Genomic DNA, 14,118 nt, shown 5'->3' with positions numbered 1-14,118 from the left:
GAAGGACGAGTCATCAACTCCGTAGTCAAACTAGGGTCGCCGGCAGTCTCGGGGTCTACCAGAAAGAAGTAACGGAGGGGGAGCACAATAAATAACAAAGCAATCAAAGCATCACAAAGCGTAACATGGCAATACGCGGTGCTAGGTGCGCCCTAACGCGGTAGTAGGTGATACCGACGAAGGGGGGAAACATCCTGGAAAGCATCCCCGGTGTTTCAGGTTTTCGGACACATGAACCAGAGGGGGAAAGTTGCAGGTTCGCTATGCTAGGTATGTGTGGCAGACGAACGGGCTGCGTATCCGGATTTGTCTCGTCGTTCTGAGCAACTTTCATGTACAAAGTATTTTCATCCGAGGTACGGATTATTTTATAATAATTTTCAAATATTTTAATTAATTTCTAGAATTACTAAATTCATTTAATTGAAACATTCATTTATTGCATCAGCGTGATGTCAGCATGACGTCAGCGGTCAACTCTGATCGTTGACCGGTCAAACTGACGGTGGGGCCCGATTGTCATTGACTCAATTTACCTAAACAGAACTAGTTAGTTCAATAACGTGATTAGGTTGATTAAATAGTATTTATTAAGTTAACTAATTAAATTTATTTATTTATTTCCTTTTTTAACATTTCACAGGGGCGGGCCCCACTTCTCATTTGGCCAGGGGGCCATAGCAGGCACAAGGCGCGCGGGCGACGGTTGCAGGCGCCTTGTCGGGCGCAGCAGGAAGGGGCGGACCCGGGCGGCGGCCAACGAGGGGGCCGCGGCCGCGACAAGGCCAGCCGCCAGTGGCCGGAGCGGGAGGTAGCCGACAGGAGCATGGTGGCGCGACTGCACAGCGGAGCAGGGTAGCAGTGTGGTGGCAGCAGGGTGGAGCGGGCGGCGGCAGGCGAGGCCAGGCAGCAGGGCGCCACCAGATGGCGCGAGTCATGCGCGCGGGGGCGCACAGGAGCGTGTGGGCGAACAGCGGTAAACGGGGCGCGGTGGTTGCGCGAGGTCATGGTGGGACGGAGCGGTAGGGCACAAACCGGCACCGGTAGTGCGCGGGGGCGTGGCCAGGGCGCGGCCCGGCCACGGTGAGTGTGGGGCCGAAGCGCAAGAGGCGGGCGCGGTCAGATCCAGCGACGGGAGCAGAGGGGGAGAGGAGAGGGGCGAGGCTCACGGGCGGTGCAGGGGAACGACAGCGTGCTCGAGGAGGAGGACGAGGATGGCCGGCGCAGGAGAGGAGGCGACGACGTAGAGGACGGCGGGGAGGCAGTCCGGGCGGCGACGGCGGCGAGATGGCTCCAGGGACGTCGGGCGATGACGATGCTGCGACGCGGAGCCGGCAGTCCTTAGGCGCGGCGCGCCGGTTGGAGGCGGCAAGCGACGGCGCGGTCCAGGGGGGTCGCTCCCCCGATCCAGAAACGGGGCGGGGAGAGGGAGAAGTGGGGATCGTGGGAGGAAGTGGGAGGTGCTGCGGTTGGTGGGTTAGGGTTACGGGGGGATAAGGGGAAGCGAGGGTGGGCCGGCCGCTGGCCTGGTTGGCCTAGATGGCCAGATGGGCCATTTGGCCCAGGTAGAGTGGGTGGCTTGCCCCATTTCTTTATTTTTTTATTTGTCTCGTTTTCTGTTTTTGTTCTTTTACTATTTTATTTTATTTAGTTTTATAAACCACAACAGGTGTGCCTAAATTTGTATCACTAATTATACCTCTACCACAAAAGTTTAAACCTCCAATAAAAAATAGTTTAACATTTTATTAATTATAAAAGGCGTTCAGTTAATTCTTTTGCTACTGTTTTATTTATTTTAAGACACACAAACACTTTTAAAGATGTTGGTTTCTCCACCTTTATTACTTATGCATTATTTGTCACAACGAGAACAATTCGGTTTTAATATTTGAAAACTTTTATTGTTTGCCTTTGTTTTAAATTTGAAAGTTGAACTGGGTTTCGAACTGACCCGAGATTATCAACAGTAATCGAGGTGACGTGGCATCATGACCAGAGGGTTACTGTAGCTTAATTACCCGGGCGTCACAATTCTCCTCCACTACAAGAAATCTTGTCCCGAGATTTAAGAGGGGAGTAAGGTGGAAAGTTCTAGTTACGATATTCTAACGGATCTTCTCGAAGAAGTAATCCCTTTCGTTGATGTCTTCAATTCTTTATTCCAATGCATCATGATAAAGTTGTCGTCCTTTCTTCGGGAACTCCATCGTACTTATGAAAGGATAAGGGGCAGCTCAGTTATGACAGAATGCTTTTGAGGTAAAACAATCTGGGGTTAACCCATGAATGAGCAAAAGATTATCTCTCGAGTTGAACATATAAAATACATCGAGAGTAAGGTACGAAAGTACAATAAGAGGTTCCAAGCGGATAGATAGTTGCTTGAAGTCTGAACCAGAGTGAGAAAGGGGTTCAGAGTAGCGAGAGTAAGTATTGCGTCTAATACCAGAATAGAGCACTAGGATGGTGGCCCATGAATTAAATACGAAGCCAAGCGTGGGGAATAACCATTAGAACCAGAGTTGTACAGGAGAGTCAAGTTTCGATCCTGTGGAACTGTGGTTTATGGGCCCACCATGTGGGTTAAGAGTAGGAAGGCAATGACGTCTTACACGATCATGTAAGCAAGGCATGTCAGAGGGTAGTCTGTCAGTTATGTCGGCAACAACATCGGTACCAATGGCGAGGGACGAAGAGAACCATTTTCCTGCTCGTTGAAACGAGGCGGACCAATAGGCAAAGTTCTCGTACATCGGTGGTTACCGGAATGTCATCAACAATAGTAACAGGGTCTTGCTGACAGAATTGTACACCGAGGTTTTTACATAAGCCGGAGAATATTACTGCTTAGATCATATAGATCACAAGAGAAACGTTAAACCAACCAATGGAAAGGAAAATACGATTATCAGATTAAACAGAACAATGGAAAGGAAAATGTGTTTAAACACATTATTCAAGGGTATATCCTTCCCAAGGACAAGCAGTGCATGATATCCATGACAGGATATAATGTAGAAAACTCCTTAAGTAGGGGAGAGAAATCTCATGACATTACCCATACAACGGTGTTTGGATAATTGAGCAGGAAACATTTAGCATTGGGCTTCAAATGTTCTTGTTGAAAATCGGAGTACCATATACATGCTTCGAGATAGCACTGACATGGTCATCAGGTGAAGATCAGACTCTGGAAACACAAAGGATCCATCAGGAATAACTTTTAGAATAAGTCTTACAATTTCCTTATGGAAGAATGGATAACCTTGCTGAAAAGGAATCTATAACAATAGGGCCTCCGGCCAGGTGTGCTAGGCATGACATCATATTACCGGGCCATCAAAGGACCAACATCATAACTCCTGGAAAGTTGTCCCAACCATCATATCTGACCGAGATTCAGATCCGATTGGTGTCATGATACCTCAGACTTAGGATACCTAAGAAGAAAAGGTGCAACACAAATTGTCGAGATGACATTGTAATATTCTCTGGAATTGAACTATGGAAGCGAGTTCCTGAAACAATAGTTCATAATTAAACCATGGAGGGGATGAGGAGGTGGCTGATGAGCTCAGCGACAATTCATCGAGAATTTCAAACGGATGGATTTCCACAATAATGTGAACAAGAAGATGACACTTGTCAATTCAAATGATTTAATGTTGTATGCTCGAGGGAAACATACACAATTAATCATTGGTTGAAAGTGCACCCGAAATATGGGCTTAGGTAGCAAGATCAATGTTAGAATGGTGATTCGATAACCAATGGTCTAAGAATGAAATGTCGACCATTAACTTCAAAGCAATAGAGTTGCTAGAAGTACAGAATCCAAGCAGCATGGTTCACGTGCTGGTATCCCGGTTAGAATCAACATGGGGACCAAGAAAGAATGGTGAGGGTGAGAAGTATCACAATACCAAGAATTCGTTAAGAGGTGGAGCGGTCCTCACAACATCCTTGACATAAAAGATGGTAATACTCCAAGGTAAATAAAAACAAATGCTGGATAGCAAGGAACTCAAGGTAGAACACAAAACACGGACAAGTTTGTGTTGAATGGAAGGCAATAAAGTGGTCGATGATAAGACAAATCATCGAGGGAAAGGATGGTATTTCTCATCATGAATTCTTGATACCCTGGAAGAGCTCAAAATGTTGATGATGATCACAACACATTTGTCGAGAGGTTTCATGAAGATATAATCGCTCATCGACGACATCAAGCAAAAGGAAGGATGGAGCGAAAAGTTATTAAAACCACGGATACGACACAAAATCGGAATCAAGCTTGTTGGTCAAGGCGAAATGATATGAGGAGGAGAGTCGACGTAAGCTTAGCTCATCATCGAAAATTGTGCTTCGAAAAGGACCTGATAGTACAGTTAAAAAGTTGCACGATAATGATATAGCCGATAAGGCTAGGAATGACGTGATCGGGTACAAACTCGTACTTAAAGAAGATTACTAAGAGTTGTTGAACCATAGTGCGGACTCGGTTCAGTTATCGATGTCTTTGAGTGTTTAATAACTCAGAGCCCATGAAAAATTGTAATCAGTGAGATTGTAGTACTTGATGAAGAACTCATAAGGAGTTATGCAGTTCCAAGATAATCTCGAGATACCAGGGGGTAATACTCGACAACAGTCCAAAGTAGAGCTTGGACTGGGGTATTGCTCTAAAGAAGATAAGTGCTTAAAATTGCACGAGAAATGGTATTTCAAGGAGATCATGGTCGGAACCACGATTGCAAAAGGCCAAATCCCAGATATAAGAACTTATACCAAGGGAATAATTAATTTAAGAGAAGCTTTAATGATATGATCTACATCATGTCCATGGGCATGAACACAAAGTTCAAGGTCGACTCCCACTTCTTCAATGCATAACCTTTCATTCACCTCTCGTATTTCGAAAATGACATTAGTTGTTGAAAGTTTTTTTTTACCTGGTGCAATACCAGATAAGTATGATCCGTGTAATCTTTCGGGTTCACACAGATTAGGGAAGGCGTAGGTTCAACCCATCAGGGCATCTTAGGAACATATACCACAAACTTCGGAGTACATAATACAAGCTCGAAAGCAGAGCATGGTTGGTCAATCAGAGGATAGGATTTACCAATGGAGAAAGAACTTCCAAAGTGATTGAATATGGAGGACGTTATCGGATAAAACCCAACAAAGGATCCGGTGGTCCTCAAGGGATCTGATGTGAGCATCGGTACTCAACCAGAGGAAGAAACAATGCAAGGAGATCTGATTATAGAAACATCTTACTAATCCAAAGTTCAATTGCAAAAGAATTATGATTTCCAAATCAGGGGATCAGAAGCAACGCTCTGATCAAGGATGGATAAGTTGAGTAGGCTTAGGGGTACAATCGATGGCAATTTGATTGGTCGAGATCCAGCTCATGTTTAAAATGACGTCTGAGCCAAAATGATGAATTCTAGGATCTGATTAAGGATTGCAACATTCACAACATATTGAATCAAGGGACCCAAGATGATAAAGGCAAGGACATCCACGAATATTGCTAGTCATTTGGAATTAACCAAAATGCAGGCAGACAAGCATTTCAAGAGCCATAGGCTAATGAGGCTTCTCGAAAGATCGGATAGTATTTTGAAGAATTTTATGAAACACATGAACAACTAGGGATGAGCGGATACTTGGTAAGAGCGAGGAATTATCCGTAGGGGTATTCATGTGGCAAAGAACTGCAAGGCAGTCGGCACAAAGTATTCGTGAAACAATAGAGAGAATTTCGATGTATCTTGTAATAACAAGATCAACTAGGAAGCATTGTATGAATGGCGAGTATACGTGGTTATCCATAGGGGTTTATCGATGGAGGGGAATTGCAAAAGCGATGCCATAAAGTCTCAAGAGAACATCGGAGAGTATCTTCGGATCCTTCTGGTGCAGTAGACGATCATCTGTAATAAGGGTCTCTCCGGGAGAAAGTATTATCGAGAACCTAAAGTCCGAGTTAGTAAAATTGTTTAACCCGAATAGAAGAGATGTCAGAGTCCTAGAGTATAGGTCGAGGAATAAAATATCCTACTACCACCCAATGGTGACGTGTGCCCATAAGACACACAGCCATGTTAGTAAAAGTTTTTGCAACGTCTAGACTTGACTTCGTCCAAGGAGTGTGGAAGGGGGATTCCTACAGGCAGTCGGCTCTGATACCAACTTGTGACGCCCCCGATTCAATCGTACACTAATCATGCACGCAAACGTGTACGATCAAGATTAGGGACTCACGGGAAGATATCACAACACAACTCTAAAATCATAAATAAGTCATACAAGCATCATAATACAAGCCAGGGGCCTCGAGGGCTCGAATACAAGTGCTCGATCATAGATGAGTCAACGGAAGCAACAATATCTGAGTACAGACATAAGTTAAACAAGTTTGCCTTAAGAAGGCTAGCACAAACTGGGATACAGATCGAAAGAGGCGCAGACCTCCTGCCTGGGATCCTCCTAACTACTCCTTGTCGTCGTCAGCGGGCTGCACATAGTAGTAGGCACCTCCGGTGTAGTAGGAGTCATCGTCGATGGTGGCGTCTGGCTCCTGGACTCCAGCATCTGGTTGTGACAACCAGAAAGAAAGGAAAGGGGGAAAAGGGGGGAGAAAGCAACCGTGAGTACTCATCCAAAGTACTCGCAAGCAAGGAGCTACACTACATATGCATGGGTATATGTGTAAAGGGCCATATCAATGGACTGAACTGCAGAATGCCAGAATAAGAGGGGGATAGCTAATCCTGTCGAAGACTATGCTTCTGGCAGCCTCCGTCTTGCAGCATGTAGAAGATAGTAGATTGAAGTCCTCCAAGTAGCATCGCATAGCATAATCCTACCCGGCGATCCCCTCCTCGTCGCCCTATTAGAGAGCGATCACCGGGTTGTATCTGGCACTTGGAAGGGTGTGTTTTATTAAGTATCCGGTTCTAGTTGTCATAAGGTCAAGGAACAACTCCAAGTCGTCCTGTTACCTAAGATCACGGCTATTCGAATAGATTAACTTCCCTGCAGGGGTGCACCACATAACCCAACACACTTGATCCCATTTGGCCGGACACACTTTCCTGGGTCATGCCCGGCCTCGGAAGATCAACACATCGCAGCCCCACCTAGGCACAACAGAGAGGTCAGCACGCTGGTCTAAATCCTACGCGTGCACGGGTCTGGGCCCATCGCCCATTGCACACCTGCACGTTGCGTACGCGGCCGGAAGTAGAACTAGCCCCCTTAATACAAGAGCAGGCTTACGTTCCAATCTGGCGTGCGCCGCTCAATCGCTAACGTCACGAAGTGCTTCGGCTGATACCACGACGTCGAGTGCCCATAACTGTTCCCGCGTAGTTGGTTAGTGCGTATAGGCCAGTAGCCAGACTCAGATCAAATACCAAGATCTCGTTAAGCGTGTTAAGTATCCGCGAACGCCGAACAGGGCCAGGCCCACCTCTCTCCTAGGCGGTCTCAACCTGCCCTGTCGCTCTGCCACAAAGTAACAGTCGGGGGCCGTCGGGAACCCAGGCCCACCTCTACCGGGATGGAGCCACCTATCCTTTCAGCCCCCACATCAGAATCACTTGCGGGTACTCAATGAGCTGACCCGACTTTAGTCACCATCTGTATAGTATGTATGTATGTATAGTATATACCCGTGATCACCTCCCAAGTGATCACGGCCCGATAGTATAGCAAGGCAGACTGACAAGAGTGTAGGGCCAATGATGATAAACTAGCATCCTATACTAAGCATTTAGGATTGCGGGTAAGGTATCAATGACTGTAGCAACAATGACAGGCTATGCAACAGAATAGGAGTAACCGAACAGTAACATGCTACACTACTCTAATGCGAGCAGTATAGAGAAGAATAGGCGATATCTGGTGATCAAGGGGGGGGGCTTGCCTGGTTGCTCTGGCAAGAAGGACGAGTCATCAACTCCGTAGTCAAACTAGGGTCGCCGGTAGTCTCGGGGTCTACCGGAAAGAAGTAACGGAGGGGGAGCACAATAAATAACAAAGCAATCAAAGCATCACAAAGCGTAACATGGCAATACGCGGTGCTAGGTGCGCCCTAACGCGGTAGTAGGTGATACCGACGAAGGGGGGAAACATCCGGGAAAGCATCCCCGGTGTTTCGCGTTTTCGGACACATGAACCAGAGGGGGAAAGTTGCAGGTTCGCTATGCTAGGTATGTGTGGCAGACGAACGGGCTGCGTATCCGGATTCGTCTCGTCGTTGTGAGCAACTTTCATGTACAAAGTATTTTCATCCGAGATACGGATTATTTTATAATAATTTTCAAATATTTTAATTAATTTCTAGAATTAATAAATTCATTTAATTGAAACATTCATTTATTGCATCAGCGTGATGTCAGCATGACGTCAGCGGTCAACTCTGATCGTTGACCGGTCAAACTGACGGTGGGGCCCGATTGTCATTGACTCAATTTACCTAAACAGAACTAGTTAGTTCAATAACGTGATTAGGTTGATTAAACAGTATTTATTAAGTTAACTAATTAAATTTATTTATTTATTTCCCTTTTTTAACGTTTCACAGGGGCGGGCCCCACTTGTCATTTGGCCAGGGGCCATAGCGGGCACAAGGCGCGGGCGACGGTTGCGGGCGCCTTGTCGGGCGCGGCAGGAAGGGGCGGACCCGGGCGGCGGCCAACAAGGGGGCCGCGGCTGCGACAAGGCCAGCCGCCAGTGTCCGGAGCGGGAGGTAGCCGACGGGAGCGTGGTGGTGCGACTGCACAGCGGAGCAGGGTAGCAGTGGTGGTGGCAGCAGGGTGGAGCGGGCGGCGGCAGGCGAGGCCAGGCAGTAGGACGCCACCGGATTGCGCGAGTCATGCGCGCGGGGGCGCACAGGAGCGTGTGGGCGAACAACGGTAAACGGGGAGCGGTGGTTGCGCGAGGTCATGGTGGGACGGAGCGGTAGGGCACAAACCGGCACCGGTAGTGCACGGGGGTGTGGCCAGGGCGCGGCCCGGCCACGGTGAGTGTGGGGCCGAAGCGCAAGAGGCGGGCGCGGTCAGATCCAGCGACGGGAGCAGAGGGGGAGAGGACAGGTGCGAGGCTCACGGGCGGTGCAGGGGAACGACAGCGTGCTCGAGGAGGAGGACGAGGACGGCCGGCGCAGGAGAGGAGGCGACGACGTAGAGGACGGCGGGGAGGCAGTCCGGGCGGCGACGGCGTGGAGCTGGCTCCAGGGACATCGGGCCGATGACGATGCTGCGACGCGGAGGCGGCAGTGCTCAGGCGCGGCGCGCCAGTTGGAGGCGGCAAGCGACGGCACGGTCCAGGGGGGGTCACTCCCCCGATCCAGAAACGAGGCGGGGAGAGGGAGAAGTGGGGATCGTGGGGGGAAGTGGGAGGTGCTGCGGTTGGTGGGTTAGGGCTACGGGGGGATAAGGGGAAGCGAGGGTGGGCCGGCCGCTGGCCTGGTTGGCCTAGATGGCCAGATGGGCCATTTGGCCCAGGTAGAGGTGGTGGCTTGCCCCATTTCTTTATTTTTTTTATTTGTCTCGTTTTCTGTTTTTGTTCTTTTACTATTTTATTTTATTTAGTTTTATAAACCACAACAGGTGTGCCTAAATTTGTATCACTAATTATACCTCTACCACAAAAGTTTAAACCTCCAATAAAAAAATAGTTTAACATTTTATTAATTATAAAAGGCATTCAATTAATTCTTTTGCTACTATTTTATTTATTTTAAGACACTCAAACACTTTTAAAGATGTTGGTTTCTCCACCTTTCTTACTTATGCATTATTTGTCACAACGAGAACAATTCAGTTTTAATATTTGAAAACTTTTATTGTTTGCCTTTGTTTTAAATTTAAAAGTTGAACTGGGTTTCGAACTGACCCGAGATTATCAACAGTAATCGAGGTGACGTGGCATCATGACCAGAGGGTTACTGTAGCTTAATTACCCGGGTGTGACACAAGAGATAAAAAGCGTAGAGGACTCCGTCTTCGATCTTTTCCTATGAGAGAGAAAAGCTATCCGATGTAAGCCTAAGCATCGAGAACCTAAAACATTTAGCACAAGATTAGACCCACAAAGGGTTGTCATCATCATCCAAAACATAAATTAGGGAAATGCCCTTTCAATCTCCCCCTTTTTGCTGGATGATGACCACAACACGAATTGCAAGAGAGAAGTCTATAGAATCTAGTCGGAGCTCCCCCTAGATGTGTGCCCCAATTTGAACTAGCTGTTAGAGAGCATGGGCACACTTTAAGGGCGAGACTCCCCCTAGATTTTATAGACTCGCCACTATAAGCACATAATATGAAGGTAGACAGTATAATGGATAGAGAGCAATAATACCAAAAATAACCAACATACTGAAAATAAGATAACAGGAGTAGCACAAGTCTCACACAAAGCAACCCGAGAAACGAACAAAGTTCAACTGGAGACCAGTAACAAAGTTCAACACGCACACGGAAAAACACGCAAAAACCCATGCAACTCCCGAGTCCTATAACACTCTCTCACTTTAAGGGCGAGACTCCCCCTAGATTTTATAGACTCGCCACTATAAGCACATAATATGAAGGTAGACCATATAATGGATAGAGAGCAATAATACCAACAATAACCAACATACTGAAAATAAGATAACAGGAGTAGCACAAGTCTCACACAAAGCAAGCCGAGAAACGAACAAAGTTCAACTGGAGACCACTAACAAAGTTCAACATGCACACAGAAAAACACGGAAAAACCCATGCAACTCCCGAGACCTATAACACTCCCCCCCCTTTGGTATCAAGACGCCAAAAAGGAAAAGAGTGAAGCTAGCGCCCCAGAGCTCAGTCGTCCTCCTCTGACTCCTCGGTAGCATCTGGATCTGCATCATCATCAGACTCTTCATCACCGTCCCGACTGAGTCCTCCCTGATATCATCAGTGGCAACAAAGGAGGTGGAGGGCTGAGGGGGCGCTTCATCATCATCAGTCCATGTGCTGTGGGAAAATATCCAACGCTCCTCCGGTGTGATGCTCTTCTCAGAGCCACTCTGAACCGGCATGTTGAGGTGCTTCATCATTGCAATTTGGCGACGCCGGGCAAGCTTCTCATTGACATGTGCCTCATACATCCTCTTCTGGATGTCAGACTGAAGGCAGAAAGTCTTCTTCACCTTGGCAGCAAGCTTGTCCACCCATGAGGGCTTGTCCCCTGGCTCCATCTCAAAGTCCTCATCGTCAGAAGTGGCATAGACATCCTCAGGAGCATTGGCAGGTAAACGAGGCTCGGCGTGCTTCTTCTTCTTAAGGAGCTTGACTTCATGAACAGTGTTAGCTGGAGAGGAGAGAGGCTCTCTAGGACGGCAAACCTCCCACACTGAGTTCAGAAAACACATGACAAAAGGAGCATAAATGGGGACCTTCCTGTAGATGACCATGTTGTACATCTCGTGCCACAGCCAATTGGACACATCAAACGTTTCCCCAGAGCCCACCTTGGTCTTCATTGAAACCATCAAGTCAACAAGATAGCCATGGATTTCATCTTGATTCCCCACCTTGGGCAGAAGCACATTGCGAAACACGCGATGCATGATGTCATAGACCTTCACCAAATCCTTAGATTCTCCAATAATACCACGGCCCCGAATGTACAAAGGGGCAAGCTTCTCCTTAGGCATGGAGTCGGGATGGTCATGGGGGCGAATGCCACCCCTTCCTTCCAAACCGGTATCATCATACCCAATAGCATTGCAAAAAGTCCTCCAAGGAATTTGAAAGAGCTCATCATGACACATGAAAGTGAGGGTGCGCGCGTCATCTTCTCCAAAGTGAACGGTGGCATAAAACTGATGGATGAGTTGAACATCAAAGTCACAGTTGACTGACATGAGCTTGACAAGATCAAACTCCTCGCAGAGAGCCAAAGCCTCACCAAAATACTCTAGGTTGTTCCTCCAATGGTCAAGATTGATGGTCCACTGCTTGGCATATCTGTTCTTGTTGTGCTCAAAGAGTTCATGAACAATCCGCACTTGCATCTCATTCTGAAACTGAACGGTGGTCCAACGAGGAGCTATGGGAACCTCATAAGGATTCTTTGAGCGGAAGGCTTCCCAATCCTTGGCTTTCCAATGGTGCAACGGCATTACCACACATTGCTTTGCAGCGGCAGACTTTTCACGGTGAGTGGGCTTGGTGGGAATCACAACCTCTTCTTCGTCAGCAGACACAGCCGGGCGCAAGGTCCTTCGATCCCTCTTCTTGGTCTTGCGAGGAGCAGAGCGAGAACTAGAGCCACCTGAACACACACACGAAGAAAACACACAAAATCCAGCAAGGATGAGAGGAAAGCACACACTAAAAAAATTGCAACAGCAGAGAAGACAGAACAGTGCTGTGTGGTTAGTATATTCCGGTTGTACCGGATCTCCCACCGGTAGTACCGCTCCACCTGTTGTACCGCCCGTATAGGCGGTAGAACCGCTGATAGTGGCACTACCAGGGGGAGATAGATCTAACCAAGATATACGAATCACACAAGTAATATTCTGATTTCTAGGCACTGCAAACTAGACAGATGGAAAGCAACGATCTCTCCCAACCAATAGTTCAAACACTAATCTCGGAAGGTCAAGTAATGCCCTAGACAAAGGAAGAACCCTAGAACAAGGGGCATTACCACCATCCATGGGAGGAGATCGGGAGGCCTCCACGAAGAGAATCCACGGAGAGCCCACGGATCCGAAGCGCGAGACGCACTCCGGGGCAGGGGCAGTGGTGGCCGGCGGCTAGGGAGAAGAAACGAAGAACATGGACGAAGGGGAAAAAAAACTTCACCCCGTCGGATATAAATAGGCCCATAGACACGCAGCGGTAGAACCGCTCCGAGGATCGGTTGTACCGCAAGTCAGGTACAGACTGGTGGTTGCGGGCAGTACTTTCGTTGCCTGAAAGGCACCGGTAGTACCGCCCGGAATCAACCGGTAGTACTGGATGATGGTAACCATGAGGTTGAGCGGTTAAACTGCCCAAGCACCGAATGGAAACCTACTGGGACAACACAACCAGGTACCAACGGTAGAACCGCCCATGACCCCAGTTGTACCGCGCGGCCACCAATGCCCAAACCAAGGTCAAAAAGAACAAACCAAGAGAAACAACAACCTTGGAGAATCCAACACCTAGGGCAAAGAACAAACCGAAAAGAAAACAACACAAGAACTCAGAGCAAACTCCAACCTCTCTCAAGAGAGGGCGGTGGCCGGAGCCACCTATGTTTGAGTCAATTGGTATGGCACCACGAAGAATTATCCTTGGGCCCATTACCAAAACTCTTCTTTGAAACACAAGTACCATCAAGAATGGCAAATGTGAAGGAGAGGCTCAATTTATGCATAATGGGGGGAGGAAGAGTGTAACGCCCCGGATCCGAAGCGCCAGGTGTCCGCCAGTTATTCGCCATCATTGCCATGTCATTTGCTTGCGTGTTGCACTTTTCCATGTCATCATGTGCATCTCATTTGGCATACGTGTTCATCTCTTGCATCCGAGCATTTTCCGTGTTGTCCGTTTTGCAATCCGGCACTCCTATGCCCTCCGGCGTCCCCCTTTTGCCTCTTTTCATGTGCGTGTGTTAAACTTTATCGGAATGGCCCGAGGTTTGCCAAGCGGCCTTGGTATAACACCGGTAGACCGCCTGTCAAGTTTCGTGCCATTTGGAGGTCGTTTGATACTCCAACGGTTAACCGGGTAACCGCAAAGGCCTCTTTTGTTTGCAGCCCAACACCCCTTCCAAAGTGGCCCAAAACCCAGCAAACTCCCCTCCATGCCCTCGGTCGTTCGATCACGATCGCGTGGCCGAAAACCGCTCCTCATTTGGACTCTCCTAGCTCCCTCTACCTATATAAACACCTCCCCCTTCGAAAATCCCGGTGCAAACCCTAGCCTTCTTCCTCTCGCGCCGCCGGACGCATCCACCCCGCCGCCGGACATGTCCGCGCCACCCCCGCGCCCAATCGGACGCCGCCACCTGTCCCGCCGCCGTCCTCGCGCCGCCGGCCCGCGGGGCCCAGGGCAGGCCCGCTCC

Source organism: Triticum dicoccoides, chromosome 3B, assembly GCF_002162155.2.
Source record: "Triticum dicoccoides isolate Atlit2015 ecotype Zavitan chromosome 3B, WEW_v2.0, whole genome shotgun sequence".
Lineage (NCBI taxonomy): Eukaryota > Viridiplantae > Streptophyta > Magnoliopsida > Poales > Poaceae > Triticum > Triticum dicoccoides.
Note: the sequence above shows the minus strand (reverse complement) of the source record.